The sequence below is a fragment of the Neophocaena asiaeorientalis genome, unplaced genomic scaffold (assembly GCF_003031525.2).
Source record: "Neophocaena asiaeorientalis asiaeorientalis breed wild unplaced genomic scaffold, Neophocaena_asiaeorientalis_V1.1 scaffold52, whole genome shotgun sequence".
Taxonomy (NCBI): Eukaryota; Metazoa; Chordata; class Mammalia; order Artiodactyla; family Phocoenidae; genus Neophocaena; species Neophocaena asiaeorientalis.
Window position 1 is genome coordinate 294,029 of NW_020173927.1, and position 17,836 is coordinate 311,864.

A 17,836-nucleotide genomic window follows, 5' to 3' on the forward strand; every position below is an offset into this window, starting at 1 on the left:
CTTACAGCCAGCAGCACATTTTGTGGTAAAAAATAAGTTGTAGCCAGTAGGCGAATTCAAAAATATGGAATCTGTAAATGTGGAATCCGTGAATAATGAGGATTGACTGTATTTTCTATTTCTCTCATGAATATCAGTTACCATTTGAAAGAAGTAATGTTTGGAGTTGTCCAACTCCGTCTGTACTCTGAATCCCATAGGTGCAAAGTAGATGTTTAAGCTCCTGGTAAGGAAGCAGGATTTTCTGTCAATCCCTGTGTCCTTGGTATTTGCAGCATCACTGGTGGAAAACTTCCCAGCCTTTGAAGCAGCTCTCAGACATTCCTTCTTCCTGATGGAATTAGACCTCTTTGGACACTTTCCTGCCTGTCCTTGTGTGGGCCCATTATCTCTGGACATCAGTGCTTCTGCTTTGACCTGGAGGAGATCAATGATTTTAGAGCTTTGTAATAAATAGCACCTTGAATAACAAGCTGGGTGAGGAAACTAGGCACATCTACCAAGCAAGTGGCGACAATGGTTACTTTGCATCTCTAGTTTCTCTTTTTAAATTTTGCCTAAGGAGAGTGTGGCTGGAAGGTAAAAGAAAGTTTCATTTGCTCTGGGTTAAAGATGTGGCCTTATTTGTGGGAGCCCACCATGATTCTTCTTTTAACAGGGCTGTGAAACTTCCTTCTGAAACACAGTGCTGGCCTCTGTGCCCTGGTGGGAGCCATCAGGGGCCGGGCTGGAATAATCTGGGCGGGGATGCTTTTCTCCTTGTGAGATCATGTATTGGCACGTGGGCTGGCACCCTGGCTGAGTTGCAACAGAGCTTTCTCCCCGAGCTGCCGACGTCTGCTGACAAGCCAAGGACGGCTCTGAAATTCCTGCACAGCACCTTGCTTTGGGAAGCCTGTGGTTCCTCGATCACTGTGTGTCTGTCAAAGCAAATTGAAATCGAGGAGAAGGGGTCTCCCTCTGGTGATTTCAGCAGGGATGAAGATGTCTTCTGAGCAATGGCAGTTCCCAAAGTGAATGTCCTTGAGGGAGGAGAGCTCGTGTTGTTGTAAGTTCTCTGCTTCCTTTCTTTAAAGGTCTGCTGTAGCCATAAGGAGCACTGTAGGGCCTGTGGTGCGGGCTGTAGGACTGACAAAAGGAAAAGATGCTGGTGGGAAAGGTGAAGCAGGGGAACGAGGGGAAGAGTCTGTTTCTATTGACAGTTTGTCCTTTGATGGCAGATGGACTAGGTGTAGGGCTAAAACCTTTCAGTTATTCAGATTTCCGCCATGATGATTATTTTTTTCCTACTACTGTATGGTTCAGATAGAACCAAAACTGTTACTTGGTGTCCACACTTTGTGAGGTGCCTTATCTGCCAAGTGGAGTTCCCATCTGCCATCCATGGCCAAGAGAAGAAGATGACGATGGGGAGGTTGACCTCTCCCAAGGTTCACAGCAGAGGGAAATCATGAAAGCTGGGTCTTTCTCATCTCAGGGTGGTTATGATCAATTTGCATCTTTTTAGCTTCTGTTGAAAGACCCCTGCGTCCGCCCCCCACCCCCAGAATATACAACTAGGAGAGACCTAGTGTGCTGGGGGTGAGGAGTTTGTCAAGGAATGTGGGTAAAGACCATGCTATTACATCAAGCTACGGTTTGGTGGTTTACCTTAGGAGTCTTTGAGACAAGCAGCTGTAACCAAAATTTCATGCTACTCTTCTGATTTACAGCTTCTTTTACAATATTTGGAAAGGCAGCATCACTTGAGAAATTGTCAGTAAATAATGCATAGCCCTGCCCCAGGGCAATCTGAAGCACATGACCATGTAAATGGCCAACAAGGCGAGATGTTTTGTTCCAAGAATAATAACGGGTCTTATCACATCTTCCCACATTGCTATCAGCTTTCCATGCGAATGAGGGGTTCTGTTTATGGTTTAATTTCCCTGATGTGCACGGTGACGGCTGCCTTGATGGGATGGCCCATAATTAGATGGTAGTTCCTCTGGTGAAATGTGTGAGGAGAGACAGATTTTGCACTAACGCTGTGCTGAGACGCTAGCTGTCTGCTGGTCCAAGAGAGGGGACGTGGATGAGAAACCTGATGTGACAAGAATGTCTTATATATTTATTTATATTTTTGCGGTACGCGGGCCTCTCACTGTTGTGGCCTCTCCCGTTGCGGAGCACAGGCTCCGGACGCGCAGGCTCAGCGGACATGGCTCACGGGCCCAGCCGCTTTGCGGTATGTGGGATCTTCCCGGACCGGGGCACGAACCCGTGTCCCCTGCATCGGCAGGCGGACTCTCAACCACTGCGCCACCAGGGAAGCCCAAGAATGTCTTATTTTAACATGAGTATATAGTTTGAAAAACAAAATCCCAAAGCAAGGACAAGTCTGTGTCCTGCTGTCACTTGACTGTATTTTCTGTATCACTGTTTTGTCCTCTTCACTCGTCATTTAGACCTTTCTTTAAAGCTGGATTCAATTGTTAGGCTCATTACGCTCACGGAATAGCATCACTTTTGCAGGCCTAAGTATGAACGGAGTCAAAAAACATAACGTCGAGATTAAGATGCACATTTTAAAGTCAAGCATGAAATGTCCCTAAGCACAGATTGATTTTCTGGTACTGAATTATCTAAAATGCTTTTAAGTTTTTAACTGGGTAAAGCCCGTCATAATTTCACGTTCACGTTGTCCAGAGCACGTTCATGTTTTCTAAAGCTATGTGTGACGTGGAAAACTAGAGGGTGAAAGGGAGCTGCTTTATACTTCCTTATTCTGCAGTTAACTGGGGAGAAGGGACATAGGGTGAGCAGGCCATCAGCTGAGGGTCAAGTATGTTCAGGACACTGTGTGGGTGAAGGGGCCTGAAACCCGTGATTATAGAGAGAACGGAAGCCCAAGGACAAAACACTGTGGATTTTGTTTTAATCAATCGCTACAGAATTGCTACGTAGGAAACACTCCAGTTCAAATGAACACTATTAGTTCAGAACTTAGAGTAATTTTTACTCAGCAATTCACCTGGTAGCTGTGAAAAATGGGTTTATTAAGGGAATTATCAGTATAAGCATTCAATTTACAAAAAATAATGTGTATATCACTAAGGAAAGGCATTTTCCTGACTGGTCACTGTTGGCCACCGGGTTGGTCTTGTTCTCCTGTCCTGACTCTGTTCATGTGAGTGGCCATCTCTCCATGGGGACATCTCTGAGGACCTAGAGAGGTTTTGCGGGGAGTGGAGGCAGCTCCCCTAGGGAGTCTGCAGAAGGACCCTTGTATACGTCAGTTGGCTTCATAGATAAGAAGAGAGCAATTTTGGCTTCTTTGCACAGGAGAGTCTGGGATAAGTTTGGATCTTACAGGAGCATAAACAGGATGTAGAAAAGCGGACCCAGACCTGTAGGAGTAACAGCAGAAAGCTGCCTCTGAGACTTGAAATCCTTCTAAAGAGAGGTGAAAGGAGAATTTTATTTTGAGCAGAGATGGGATCAAGGCAAGCCTCAAGCCTCTGGTCCAGGAAGGTGTGACTTCCTTTCCTCAGGACTTTCTCTCCCACACAGCCGCCACCCACCATCTCCTACCCGGGCACCTGCTGAGCGCCTGGCATCTTCTAGACCTGGAGGAGGGCCAGGCAGCATCTCGATCCCACCTAGGTTTGGTGTGCTCTGTTTTTTCTGGGTGATTTTGATTGCTGTCAGATTGGATGATGTGATGCCAAGTTGGAAGAGTATCTCAAGAAGCTGACTTTAGAATTATTCCCCCCGGGTCTGTGGGTCCATTATCATTTGCACACGCCTGGAAGTAAAATGAAGGAAACCTTATCGGATGTTTGCCCGTCTGCCTAGGCCTGGGCTTGGGGACTCAGAGTTGAATAGGACAGGATGAGTGCCCTTGATGGGGGAAGCAGACAAATAAACAACAGAGGGTGATATGATATAACCAGAGGCAGGCACTGGGTATCCTGGAAACAGAGGAGGGGTGACTGCATCGCATGGGGACACAGGGGACACGTGGATTTCAGAGAACCAGCTGGGATGCAGGGACGGCTCTTAGGATGATTGGCTTGAGTGACGAGGTTGAGCCAACAAGATATAATCCAAAAGGGCAAGAAATACAGAGTTCTTGACTCAGATTCATAAATAAACTTCATATGTACCGCAAGGAGGGGAGTTACTTTCTCAGTAGCTTGTAAAATCAAAAGAAAAAAAAAACAACAAAGCAATGGCAGTGGTCAGTTTCATCCTGTCCATCCCAAAGAGGAGGGATTTGTCTTCTTGACGGTTTATGAAAAGGAAACCCAAACCCACCCTGCGTTGGAGGCAGGGAGAAGGGACAGGACAAACAGTCACTGGGGGTTTGTATGGGTCAGACATGACCTGGATCACTCTCCCTGTGTTGTCACATTTGCTGGTAGAGCTTGTCAATGGAAAATAATGGAACACAGTTTTGTAAAATGCTGTCTGTCTTTCAAGCCAGTCTTGTTTCCTTTCCACTTAGTCCAGCGGAGCAGGGCTTGTATTGAATGTGGTGGTTAGCAATTGACTGTGGCTCCTTTAATAGTCAGTAAGCTCAGAAGTTTCCCCATTATTCAACACTCCTGTCCCAGGTCAGATATTTTGGTCCACGGTGTCACTAATCAAGGATGGGGAGAGAGACGCAGGTAGCGGGGGGACGCATTTAAGTCAGGGTTGTGGGCTGACATGTTTAAGGGTGTGTGTTGCAAAGAAAATGGAGAAAGCATCTTTGATTCATACAAAAAAGAGTGTCTTTTCTACAGCAGGTTTGCATCAGGACGCGCCCGGCCTTCTGGTTCCATTTAGTGAGTCCGATTTGATCAGATCTTGTCCTTGCTGGAGGCTGCAGGATGGGAAGAACGGCTTCATGACTAATCTAAGGCAGCTGACATGGTTGTTTTTAAACATTAGTGAAGCTATGCTGGTTCTTCCTGGGGAAGAAGTTTCAGTACAGTTTGTGCTGAAATGGGTGACATGACTCATTGCCAAATGTAAAGAAATGAAAATCTTTCTAGTCCCCTACATGTGTAAACACTCTAAACACAGCCATGTTTATAGGAAAGTTAGACACCATCTGGTTCAATACAGAGTAGCCTATTTCTTATTTTTTTCACTAATTTATATTGAGAGGCTGGCAAATAGAACAGAAGTAGATTTTGGGTTATGCAACACACCCAGGGATTCATATAGTGTTAATCCTGCTGTAGCCTCAAAAGCATGAAACAAATGCATCTCTGAGCAACTTGGCCTCTCGCAGTAATGAAGAAAGGAGTTGTCTTCTTTCTTAGTCTTGGAGCCCACCTTTGACAATGGAAGACCCAACAGGTCATTGGGACTGCTTTCAGTACGTTTTAAATGTCCATTATTCTTTTTTTTTTTTAACATCTTTATTGGAGTATAATTGCTTTACAATGGTGTGTTACTTTCTGCTTTATAACAAAGTGAATCAGTTATACATATACATATGTTCCCATATCTCTCCCCTCTTGCGTCTCCCTCCCTCCCGCCCTCCCTATCCCACCCCTCCGGGCGGTCACAAAGCACCGAGCTGATATCCCTGTGCTATGTGGCTGCTTCCCACTAGCTATCTATTTTACGTTTGATAGTGTATATATGTCCATGCCACTCTCTCACTTTGTCCCAGCTTACCCTTCCCCCTCCCCATATCCTCAAGTCTGTTCTCTAGTAGGTCTGTGTCTTTATTCCCGTCTTACCCCTAGGTTCTTCATGACCTTTTTTTTCTTAGATTCCATATATATGTGTTAGCATACTGTATTTGTTTTTCTCTTTCTGACTTACTTCACTCTGTATGACAGACTCTAGGTCCATCCACCTCACTACAAATAACTCAATTTCTTTTCCTTTTATGGCTGACTAATATTCCATTATATATATGTGGTTGCTTCCATGTCCTGGCTATTGTAAATAGAGCTGCAGTGAACATTTTGGTATATGACTCTTTTTGAATTATGGTTTTCTCAGGGTATATGCCCAGTAGTGGGATTGCTGGGTTGTATGGTGGTTCTATTTTTACTTTTGTAAGGAACCTCCATACTGTTCTCCTGAAAAATGGAGCTGGAGGAATCAGGCTCCCTGACTTCAGACTATACTACAAAGCTACATTAATCAAGACAGTATGGTACTGGAACAAAACCAGAAATATAGATCAATGGAACAGGATAGAAAGCCCAGGGATAAACCCATGCACATATGGTTACCTAATTTACAACAAAGGAGGCAAGAACATACAATGTAGAAAAGACAGGCTCTTCAATAAGTGGTGCAGGGAAAACTGGACAGATACATGTAAAAGAATGAAATTCGAACACTCCCTAACACCATACACAAAAATAAACCCAAAATGGATTAAAGACCTAAATGTAAGGCCAGACACTATCAAACTCTTAGAGGAAAACACAGGCAGAACACTCTATGACATGAATCACAGCAAGATCCTTTTTGACCCACCTCCTAGAGAAATGGAAATAAAAACAAAAATAAACAAATGGGACCTAATGAAACTTCAAAGCTTTTGCACAGCAAAGGAAACCATAAACAAGATGAAAAGACAACCCTCAGAATGGGAGAAAATATTTGCAAATGAAGCAACTGACAGAGGATAAATCCCCAAAATTTACAAGCAGCTCCTGCAGCTCAATAACAAAAGAACAAACAACCCAATCCAAAAATGGGCAGAAGACCTAAAGAGACATTTCTCCAAAGAAGACATACAGATTGCCAAACAAACACATGAAAGGATGCTCAACGTCACTAATCATTAGAGGAATGGAAATCGAAGCTACAATGAGGTATCATCTCACACTGGTCAGAATGGCCATCATCAAAAAATCTAGAAACAATAAATGCTGGAGAGGGTGTGGAGAAAAGGGGACACTCTTGCACTGTTGGTGGGAATGTGAATTGATGCCGCCACTAAATGTCCATTCTTCTTCATGCCTTTGGAGATATGAACGTTCTGAAATGATTTCAGGGCACTTGCTGGATTTAAGCCAACAAACAAGGGCATAGTTTCACTGTTAAATCAAAACACGATTTGCTTGGCCCAGGTTGCTGTATCCCATGTAAAACAGCAGCATTAGAGTCTGAGCACATAAAATAAATGAAGACATGGAGAACCCAGAACTGACACAGCCCAGCATGCATATTGGATTGGCTTGTACTAATCTGATTGTGCTTACTGAGTTAAAGGAGAACGTCTTTATGTTTCTCTCTACTGAATTGGAGAGAGAGCATCCTTTGTAGCTGGAAAGTTCCAAAAGACTTCTTCTATCTGTTCATTTTTAGGAAAATATTTTTTCTGAGTGATTTACCCCATTGCCGTTTCAGTAACAGTTCATTGCGAATTTCACAGTCTGCCGTCTTTCCAGGGGTAAAAACCGTCTTCTCCTTCATGCTCTTGCATGAGATCTTTGTCTGCCTTAGCTCAGCTTCGTCCTGAGAAGGTTTTGGTGTCAGTTGTGACTTAAATCTGTGGCAGGCATTTCCTTCTTCCTATGTAATGACCAAAGGGCTGATTTAAGAACCCAAGCCCGTCCTGTTTGCTTCAACAGAAGTAGCAACAGTAGTTAAGTAACTTGCTGAGTTAAATCTTGATCTTAGAATTAAATCTTGAATTTCGAGCCCAAGTTGAATCTTGAATCTCTTTTGTGTGGGCAAGCTACTGCTTACAGGGTAGTCTTGTTGAGTGTGTTGTTCCGAATAAGTAGGAATTGAGAGACCAGATTTTCCAAAAAGCCTCCGACAGCCTTCTCTTTCTGGGTAATGATATTCTAGTCTACAAAGGACGGATCAATTTAGCTGTCAAAATGAAAGCTGAGAGGCCAACTGCCCATGCAAATTACCCACTTGTGCAAGAGCTTCAAAACTGCCTGCGTGAAAAGTGAGTCTGTCCTTTGAAAACTAGGCACATGGCGGCCGAAAGAAGAAAGTAGTCACCATTCGGAGACGTTGGTGTCCTTAGAGAGCTGATCTTAGAAGTTGCTCATTTTGAGCAGTCGCTTAGTTTCAGGCAACTTGTTTGCTTGAATAAAGTTGTCATTTTTTGCTCTTTCTTTCTCTCTGCTCCCATGCCTCCTGGCAGCTCAGAACGTATCTTATTGTCTGGTGTGGGAACAGAGGAATAGAAAGAGTTTTTTACACAAGCTTTGAGTCAGTTACTGAGGCAATATATTTGTTCCAGGGTCAGCAATTCCTACCAGATTTAAATACTCACCAAAGGATGAGCTGCAGGAAGACGAGATGGAAAACAATTGGGTTTTTTCTTCCCATATGTTGTTAGGATTAGTCAACGCTTTGAGAAGTGAAATCCCCAGTTTCCGCCTCCCTTTTCTGTAGCTCTCAGCTGTGTCTAATATTTCTAAACCATCGCATTTCACAGTGACGACTGTCTGATGGAGAGAGGGGTCTCGGCGCAGATCTGTGTGGGAAGGCTTCAAGCAGGAAGGGTATGTCTTTTCCTTGTGCACCTTGCTCTTTGGATACGACTGTCAGAAGTGTCTCTTCTGCTCAGGGAAGTAGGGTTTACCTCTGCTGGTCTCGGAGCCAGATGACTGTGTCATGAAATGACCCAGATGTGAGGTCCTGTGTCCCCACGTGAGGACACATTGTCCTTGAAGCCTCGGCCATTGCTAGGGCTGGTCTCCAGGGGTTACTACTCTGACCCTAAGACAGCCAGAAATTTAAAGAAGGGAAATGGTGACGTTTGGTACTTGTCTTTTCTAAATGTAGGTGAGATCATTATCAAAGAGATTTTTTTACTAAGTGATCTTGGTCAATATGTGGCATTATTTGTATAGAAATGAATTAGTTGGTTATTAAAGAGATGATTTCTGATTTGGGGAAAGCCAAAGGGTGAATTCCTTGAGGACAGTACTCTTACACGCAATAGTGGCATTATGTATGCCATTCTTTGATACATCCTCAACCCAACTGTGACACAGGAAACTGTCTGATTGGCCGTGTATACTGATGTGGAAAGTAAGGCAAAACATCCATTTTGCTTTTTCAGATACAATATTGTTGTGTAGTTACAACTGTGAAGATTTTAAATGTGTTTTTTTCTCCCCATACGTTTGTTGTATCATGCATGTTTGTGTAAGATCTCTAACCTTCTAAAGCCACAGCTGTTTGCACTGATGTTGTCCCTATGGAATGCTACTTGATTCAGACACTGTTTGTAAACAGAATTTGACTGGGGTGCAGCACAGATTCCATAACACTGGCCAGTGCGGGCAAACCTCGAGGTGAAGGAACACCTTTCCAAAAAGAAAAAAACCCTAAGAGTTGGGCCACCTCATCACTTTTCTAACGCTGCTTTCAGCATTTATACATCATAATGTCAAACAATGTTCAAAGTTTGGATGGGGATATTGAACAAACAACAGACCTGTCTTAAAAACAAAACACTTTTCAAAATGTGAATCCTGACCCCATCTTAAGTGTAAAGATATCTGGGGAGATCTGGCCCCGTGGACCAGCCCCTGACACCAGCCACCATCTGCCCGGAGGGGAGGGGCAGGTGGCCGCTCCCCAGAGCACGCTCAGAATGGCCCCGTACAGACCGCTGCCTTTACCAGATGCTCTGTTCATCACCTCAAGCTTTATGTGCGTTTGGCTTTTCATCTTCAATCTTCACATTGTTTTCTGGAATGCTGGGATTTTTGCTTAGGAACTTAGGAGCAGAGGCTCTGCCCTCGTCCCTCTTCCCTGGAGCCCAGCCTGCCCGTGATCACTTATGTCCTTAGAAGTCTGCACCTTTCAGAGCACCCCAATGTCTCTGCAGGCTGCTGCTTGTGTACTTACTTCTCTTTCCCCTCCCTGCTTTTCTAAGTGTCCTTCTTTCCTCTCCCCCTCTTCCCCCTCTCCTCTCTACCATTTTTGCTTTCCTGCCCCTTTCCCTGTTCCTGTTGCCGGCACTTTTCTTTTTCTGGATGCCTGGGGGTTTCTGATGACCCTCCCAGCCCACAGGAGCCTGCCTTACTTTCAGGCAGCATCTTTCTATACCCTCAGTGTCTGCTGTTGATTTCTCCAAGCACCATCCAGCGAGGCACACGTGTTTGAAAGGGAACGGCAGAGACTGTCAGAGGTGACGTCACGCAGGACCGCGAAGTTAGGGACCGTGTCAGGAAGGGGAGCGGCATGGCGTGTACAGAGACAGTCAACCCGTTTTCTTCAACTCCTCGTTCACCTCTGAGTGGTGTTGGACGAGGGAGGGAACAACAATATCCTTTACTTATTTTGTATCTTCATTCCTAGTGAGAAGATTCTGATTCTCAGAGTTTGTTATTGTCTTAATTTCAAAGACATTCATTCCTCATGGGTCCACACTGAATTTCTAGACTGATGTTCCTATACAGCTAATGTTTGGCAAAAATGGGCTATGATTTATTGTCTTTTAAAAAAATATTTTAAAATTCACAGTTCTCTTGTGGCAGCTTCTCGCCCGTGGTTCCTCCCATTCTTGTCTATTCTCTTCAGAGCTGCCATATTGATTCTCCTAAATACCACTCTCATCCTGGCATTTTACTGAGGCTTCCATGACACCCCCTTCCTTTGGATGAAGTCTCCTCTCTTTTTCATGTTAATGTGCCCTAATTGTCTGCTTTTCTAGTCTATTAGCTCCTTGGAGCTGCTCCTTTGAGCCTTCTTACAACTTAGCTGTGCATGGGGGTGGCCTTTCAGATGGACTGGCCTTGCGTGCTCCCCAGCTGGTCCACACATTGCTGATGGCAGCTCTTTTGCCGTGGTGAGGCTCTAATCGAGAATCAGGAGGCAGAGGACACAGGCATTGTTTCTACTAAAGTTGATATTAAGTAAAAGAGAAAATAGTAAGGGTAATATGGAATCGAGTCAAATGGGGACATTTATATATATTAATAAAACATAAGCAGTTTCTTATTTAATGGGGAGTTAAATATCCACTTTAAAATATTCCAACCTCAGTCTGAGATGACCCTCGGGGGCTTTGTAGCTTCTTAACCTTTTGAAGTTTCCCTCAGTTTTCTGGAAAATACGGCAGTGATTTACGGTTTATACATCAGCTAATTTATGACCTCACTGGGAGAGGATGAGAGAGCTCAGCTTCCAGACCTGGAGGGGCCAATGTCTGTGACTTCAGCTTAGCCTATTCAAGGTCACTGCTTTGTTGCTGTGGTTTCCGCTCCCGACCCTACACTGCTTAAAACACGTGGGTGTCATGTTGAATGGTATATATTCCTTTAGAGGGTGGCATGCCTACCCAGGCAAGGGTTTACCCTCCATAGTAGAGGGTCCTGATGCTGTTTGCTTGGCTGTCATGGGCCAGGGTGGTAAAATACGCTTTTCGCCTTTGATGTAACTACAGGCATAGTTACAGCATTTCAGGGTGTATGTCCCTGGATCCTGCTGCTGGAACTAGTTTCTGGTTTAGATTTCAGATTCTAAAGGGAGTCCTGTTGTCCCCCAAGCTGTGTGAACTCTCTATGGGCATTCTGTGCCTTGAGTGTCGCCTTTTCACAAGAAAGGGACTTGCTTTTGAAGTCTGAAGTTTGGGCCTGGAGTGTCTGGCTGTCCAGGTTGCAGGCTGTCCCTGCCTGGATTCAGCAGGGATGTTCTCTTCCTGTGGTATTTGTCGTGGGGTTGTGTCAGTGCTTCTGGATTCTTCCAATGTGTTCTTTGGCCTCTGTGTCCTTTGCCATTTAAGAGGCTGGCCATTCTCTGTAGGCATGACTCTTGGATGTCCTAGCTGAGAGGCCACATCAGCTAATTTATGATCTCACTGAGGGAGGATGGGGGCGCTTAGCCTCCAGACCTAATTAGCAGCCCTGTTTTTAATTTAATTCTGACACATGGGAGTCTGTAGGAATTGCTGGGTATTCATGGCAGTAACCGGTGGACCTGTCCAACTTTATTAGTTAAATTTTGATTAAGAGATAAACAAATACAAAGAAACTTTAGTACTAATTGTAAAATAGATTTCAGGGCTCAAGAGCGGAAGTTGTATTCAAGCATGCTGTTTAATAAAGAAGCCCCAACTAACATATTTGTTGCCACACCCAAAGGAGATATTATTGGTGTTGTGAGAAAGGAATTGGCTGTTCCTAGGAATTTTTACTGGGCTGAGTATGCCTTCTTACCTTGGGGAGAGCTCGCTTACTCCTCTTTTGGCCTCAAGGATTTGCATCTGTACCTCCTCCTTTCCAAAGCATGAAGTCACAGACTTTCAAAGACTCAGCTGGGACCTCATAGGGATCCGTGATGCTGCAGTGCATGAGTGCGCCTGGGCTGTGGGCGCCTTCCCGGGCAGTTCTGAATAAGTTCTGAATATGTTGGATCACTCACTTGCTTCCCATGAACTTACCAAAGGCACCTCATGGAGGCCAGGAGCCTCATAGAGAGACATTGTCACCCAGCCACTGCCCTCTCACCTCTGAACCTCAGGACTTTCAAATGGCATTTCAGCAGATAGAAAAATCTTGTAAATTTCCAGATGTAATTCAGTTGATCTTCTGCAGGCAGATGGCCTTTAGATTATTACTAAGTAGACAGTGTAGGAATCGTGGCATAGAGGGTTAGCCAGAATGTTCCAGAATGTTCTGGGAACTTCTTCGCCCCCATTTCTCATCATCATCTGCAGCTGCTACTCAAGTGTTTGTGTTGGGATAGGCAACATCAGTGTGTCTGAGGTTTATGGCAGCCAGAAACCGCGGATTGAAGAGAGTAGAATGACACTACGTGAACTAGGACAACAGAAAAAGCATGAGCCCCCAAATTGTAATATATGAAGTGACAGGCATCATTAAATAGTAATGGACACATTTCTTTTTTGAATATGAAATGGAAAGTAACCCATTTCTTCAATTTCTGGCATACATGGTTCTAGGGAGGCTGGTGCTTTGTGGTAGTTTTTCATCACATTCCGATATCAAGTTTTCAGGATTTTTAGGTGTTAAATTGAATGAGCAGATTGGATAACTTTACGTGGTTTTAGTAAAGTGAATTATTTTCATGGTTTACAATTCCTTTTTAAAATAAAGTTATCATATTGTGCATCAAATAAATTAATACGAAAATAAAAGTACAAGCTCAAAATCTAGTGTAGTTTATTCTATTCCTTCTGCCTTTATCTCCTATTTTTGAAATGCATTACTTAAGGTACTATATATTCCCCAAAACAGAATGAAAGAGCCATCATAAAATGGGTAGATTCACACAACCTGTCTGAATTTGATGTTCAAACTGCTCAAAGTAATTCAAACAGGTGTGAAATGATGGTCCTTTTATTAGTTTCATGAGATTTGTTCTCATATATTAACAATATTTGAATTTTTATTTCTTCTTTTCTGAAGAAAGAAGTCCATTGGTGCACAGGATACGAGGCTAGGGCTGTCACATTTGTGATTTCCAAGTTGTTCTGTTGTTCTGTGCTAAGCCTTGCCAAAGCAGCTGGCTGTGCAGGGCACTCATGGAACTTTCCAGAATCGATAAAAAATGACCATGGCCTCTTTTAAAACGGGTTAATAGAATCTCTGTTTTTTTTCTTTTTTCTTTTCTTCTTTGAAGCACTGGTGTGTGAGAGTTGGGCTGCCCTGCCCGAGTGACTGTGGATCCTTTGTGTGATACATGATCAAGGAAACACTCCATCGCTTCCCTCCTTGGTAAGTCGGACGCTCCAATGGGAAATGAAGAAGCCAACAGTTTTATAGATTGAGGTACTGTGATGGTTGATGAGCATCACTTGTATCTGCTGTTAAAAATGGCAGTGAATGAACGAGGCTTCCAGAAAGAAAGTGAAAGCACAGAGAAGTTTAGTAATCAGCTCAAGATCTGACAAGCGGTCAGAGGCAGAGCTGTGATGTGAACCTATGTTCTAAGCCCTAACCCAATACTACCTCTTAGCACTAAAAATAGCTCCTGAGAATAAGGACAGACACACTTTTATTCTGTACTGGAAATACTCAGGTCCTTAAAGAAAAGCTCACAATAAATAGTGAGAAATCAGTTTTTCAAACAGCAGTCTATATCAGGAGATGGTAAACTTTTTCTGAAAATGGTGAGGTAGTAAACATTTTAGGATTTGCTGGCCATATCATCTCTGTTACACCAACTCAGCTCTGTGTTGTAGCCTAAAGCAGCCACAGATGATATATGTAAATGAGCAAACGTAGCTGTGTTCCAGTAGAACTTATTTACAAAGACTGTTGTCAAGCTGAGCTGGATTTGCCCCACAGGCTGTAGTTCACTGAGCCCTGATCTACATGCAGGGCTCAAAGATCCCAGTGTAGAGAGTGAGAGTGTTTTAGTGGCCGGTAGGTATGAGTCCTTTAACAAAATTTAGCTTGGATGCTCAGAATTTAATCATAACCCACTTTTAATGAAGTCTACTGTAGCTGCAAAAACCTACTCCTTGGAGTGAGTGCATTTGGTGTCCCAATGCTTTCCATGGTCGGCATGCCTCTAGTGTATTAGTCTAAGTCCAAGCCCCTAGACTACAGCTCTGCTCAAAACAGGGCCTGATCAAGAATATTTTGGTAATCCAGAATGTATAGCTCATTTACAAAATAAGTTCAGATAGCGTTTCCTATTTTGGTCTCCATATAATTTCTAAATGTGACATTTTTATTTTGTAGCCTTATACATGCTGCTACTTATACATATTAGGGCAAATATGCAATTATCTTGGGCTGTCTTATAATTATGTTGCAGAGAAGTGTTCTGGTGTCAAATCTTCATCTTTTATTCTGAGCAAAAGCAGATGTTTACAAGAGTCAAGTTTGAACAAGATTGACATACTTAAATCATGGCCATACCCTTGGCCACATACATCAGATGAAGTGGGTTTGTTTTTTGTTTAACTTTTTTTGTTTAACTTTTTCTTACAAAAGGATACTTCTGACACCTCAAGGCTTGTTTGACTCTCTATCTCACTGCTTATCATCTAGCAAGACGGATAAAGCGAAGCCAATTAATTTGTGTTTCTTGAAGGAGTTTAAGCAGGGACCTGTCCTATTCTTTCATAGAAATAAGTAATTGTAGCAAGCCCGTGAGCCTGATGTAGGATCACTTTTGAAGATGCGCCTTTTTCCAGAGCCACTCGTCCCTTGGTACTTGTTCCACAAGTAACGGAAAAGTGTTCTTCACTTTAATGGCAATGATATAAAAAGTAAAATTCAGATTATAAAAGTACTGGAAAGCTGTGTGTGGTACCTTATTAACTGGAAAAAGCAGGTTGCAGAATAATATATATATATATATAATCCCATTCATCTTAAACACATACACACACACACCGTCTCTGCACACACGTGCCTGTGTGCTACAAAGTCCGCTCGAACATACATCAGTACATACCAAACTCTCAGTAGATTATCTCTGGGGTTGAGGGTGTTTGCCCTTTACGAGCCATTTATTACTATCTAAAGTTTTCTCAGGAATGTTGTAGTTTTGCAGTTTAAAAATATGAAGAAAAGGATTAAAATAGTGAATGCTACTTATGGAAATTATGTAAAAGAAGGGGAAAATTTACCCATAATGCCTCCACCAAAGACAATCACTGCTGTCAGTTAATGTAGTCTTTTGTGAGTGTTTTACAGAGTTGAAATAACACTAGACATAAAATTTTGCCTATATCATCTTATTGAAAATTGTTAATAAATCTCATTTTAATGCATCATAATATTCTATCATGTAAAGACACTATAATGTAATTTAACTGCTTCTTCTTTGCTGGAGGTATATATTATTTTCAGTTAACAAAAATCATAGACAATGTGAAAGGATCATGACACGGGGAGTGTAGCAGACACCTGGATTCCACTGCTGCTTTCTGGTTTTTTACACCTCACACTATCACTACCTTATGAAGAGTAGAAATTTTGGAGCATAAAGTAGATGCTTCATAATATCAGCTATTATTATAAAGCTTTTTTTTAAAATTGAAGGTTAATTCATTAAGTCAGAATAGCTGTAGTTGCTTTGCTATTTCAGAGCCAGTGAGTTTTAATCAGATTGCCAGTCGGCTTTGCAGAAGTGTCCTAGACATTTATACTTCACCAATAATATGTTAGAGAGTTTGTTTTGCTAAAACCTTACTATCATTATCATCGTTAATTTTTTAATCAATTTAATAGTATTGCTTCCTTTTATGTGTTCTATTGTTTAGTCATTATGGTGTTTGGTAGATTTGTAAAAACTTTTTGTGATAATTAGCCATTTTTGAGAAGGAGGAGACAGAGGGAGAGAGAGAGAAAGTAGAAAGGGAACTTACATGTGTGAAAGAATTGTTAGTCCTTATTTTACACCCATTTAGTTCTTGAGATTCAGCATTTTCCTACAGATATTAACAGAATTTATTTTAAAGAATATTAACCGTGGGCTTCCCTGGTGGCACAGTGGTTGAGAGTCCGCCTGCCGATGCAGGGGACACGGGTTCGTGCCCCGGTCCGGGAAGATTCCACATGTCGTGGAGCGGCTGGACCCGTGAGCCATGGCCACTGAGCCTGCGCGTCCGGAGCCTGTGCTCCGCAGCGGGAGAGGCCACAACAGTGACGGGCCTGCTTACCGCAAAAAAAAAAAAAAAAAAGAATATTAACCCTTTGTTGTCATTTCCCCCCACTCTATTTGCTTGTTAACTTTATCCTTTTAAGCTTAACGAAGTTTATTTTAGTGTTGCCAAATAGTTCCTTCGTAATTGTTTCACCAGTGCTTAGAAATTTAATAAAATTTTTCCTTTACTTTCTTCTGATGTTATTAAAAATATTCAACTCTTTCATTCAGGGGAGAGTTCAGTTCTTTAAGAATAGCTATCATTTTTTGTAATTCTTCTCATAGTTTTATTGTGCCTCTCTTTTAGCTCTCTGACAAAAGTTATCTAACAATGTTAATCTAAGGAATATGTTCAGACAATCAAAATATTTGTAGGAATGAGAGATCTCAACGACACATTGCTTCATCCTACAAATAGAGACCAAGTTTACACCCAGACAACTGAAATTCTTTCATTCTTTTACTTTCCTCTTTTGGTCAGGGAATGGTTAACTTTTGCATTTTGCCTATCTTTTTAACAACTGTATTTCACATTTTTTATTTAATAGAACTTAACTCATTATGCTGAGAAGTATTAAGTCATATCTCAGTGTTTTTCCTCTTGTTTCATTTCTGTTCCTAACTTTTGGTGTTTGCATTAGATGTTCTGTGGTGCATCTGAAAGACCAAGGCAACGCTGGTTGAATCTCATGTGTATTGGTTGATGTCTTCACTTGTTGACTTTTAAAGCACTTACCTAAAATATTAATTTCATTATTAATTTTCATGTGCCTACCATAATGGTTTCATAGTTTATAAGTTCCAAAAGATAGAGAATTAGCTCGATTTCTCTTTCTGAGATGACGTGAACCTGAAAAGATTGAACCCCAACTTAAGTCTCCATCTTTCCTTAGTTTTCTAGATTTGTTGGCTGTAAAATTCTGAGTTTTGCTGTCATTGTTTCAGGTGGTGCTGTGCTGATAGGAATTCTATTTTGTGGTATTTGCAATGCATTTCTATGTATATTATTGACGCAAGGTACAGCTGTTGCTTAAACACACTGCGTGGTTGTATTTGGGGATCAAGATTTAGCCTGTCATTCTCAATAAAGTCTGGAATACTAAAGCTGTGGTCTCCACATCTTATTATTCTTGTCCCATTGTCTAGTCAGCCGGATGGAAAATCTCCATGGGGCGATCTGGAAAAGCCCCATGCAGATCTGATCTGTTTTGTCGTGTGCATCTCACTCCACATTAGCTAAGTCCATGGACAGGAGAATTGTCTGCTTCCATTATCCATGCGAGGAGGC

At 42.4% G+C, this 17,836-nt stretch overlaps 1 protein-coding gene across 2 annotated transcripts in view; it reads left to right on the forward strand.

Moving 5' to 3' along the window:
• Positions 1-13,587: 13,587 nt before the first annotated feature.
• Positions 13,588-17,836, forward strand: part of SEMA5A (semaphorin 5A) — a 346,899-nt gene continuing 342,650 nt past the window's right edge. For both annotated transcript variants that reach the window (XM_024752519.1, XM_024752520.1), the window contains exon 1: positions 13,588-13,661. The gene's annotated coding sequence lies outside the window, so the exon portion shown is untranslated. The remainder of the gene's footprint in view (positions 13,662-17,836) is intronic.